The sequence below is a fragment of the Monopterus albus genome, unplaced genomic scaffold, assembly GCF_001952655.1.
Source record: "Monopterus albus unplaced genomic scaffold, M_albus_1.0 scaffold286.1, whole genome shotgun sequence".
NCBI lineage: Eukaryota > Metazoa > Chordata > Actinopteri > Synbranchiformes > Synbranchidae > Monopterus > Monopterus albus.
In genome coordinates, this window is record NW_018128166.1 from 195,030 (window position 1) to 195,887 (window position 858).

The window sequence follows — 858 nt, forward strand, 5'->3', positions numbered from 1 at the left end:
TGATGGAGTCTGCAAAAGACCTGAGACTGGGACGGAGATTTGTCTTCCCACAAGACAATGATCCAAAACATAAAGCCAAATCTACAATGGAATGGTTCACAAATAAACATATCCAGGTGTTAGAATGGCCAAGTCAAAGTCCAGACCTGAATCCAATCGAGAATCTGTGGAAAGAACTGAAAACTGCTGTTCACAAACGCTCTCTATCCAACCTCACTGAGCTCGAGCTGTTTTGCAAGGAGGCATGGGCAAAAATTTCAGTCTCTCGATGTGCAAAACTGATAGAGACATACCCCAAGCGACTTACAGCTGTAATCGCAGCAAAAGGTGGCGCTACCAAGTATTAACTTAAGGGGGCTGAATAATTTTGCATGCCCAAATTTTTCAGTTTTTTATTTGTTAAAAAAGTTTGAAATATCCAATAAATTTTGTTCCACTTCATGATTGTGTCCCACTTGTTGTTGATTCTTCCCAAAAAATTACAGTTTTATATCTTTATGTTTGAAGCCTGAAATGTGGCAAAAGGTCGCAAAGTTCAAGGGGGCCGAATACTTTCGCAAGGCACTGTATGTTCAACACAAAATAGCAAAAAATATATCGATATTCAATTCAGTTAAAAACTCTGAATAAGGGGCAGGTGGACAGTATACAATAACAAAAATAACTGGCTTTGAATTTTCCTGTTTGAGAGACTCAGGGTGAGCCTTTCAAATTGTCAGGTCCACTCGGCGAGACCTGCCTCTCTTCCCCTTTCTCTCTCCCATTTTCTCACCCTGCAGACTCAGCTGAGGCGCATCACCTCAATCAGCAGCTCGCTGGGTGTGGTGCACAGCAGAGGCTAATTCCCGCTGATTAAGC

General features: G+C 42.0%; 1 protein-coding gene across 1 annotated transcript in view; it reads left to right on the plus strand.

Moving 5' to 3' along the window:
- The window catches only part of stk32c (serine/threonine kinase 32C), a 205,064-nt gene that overhangs the window by 152,885 nt on the left and 51,321 nt on the right, over positions 1 to 858 (plus strand). The window lies entirely within an intron of this gene.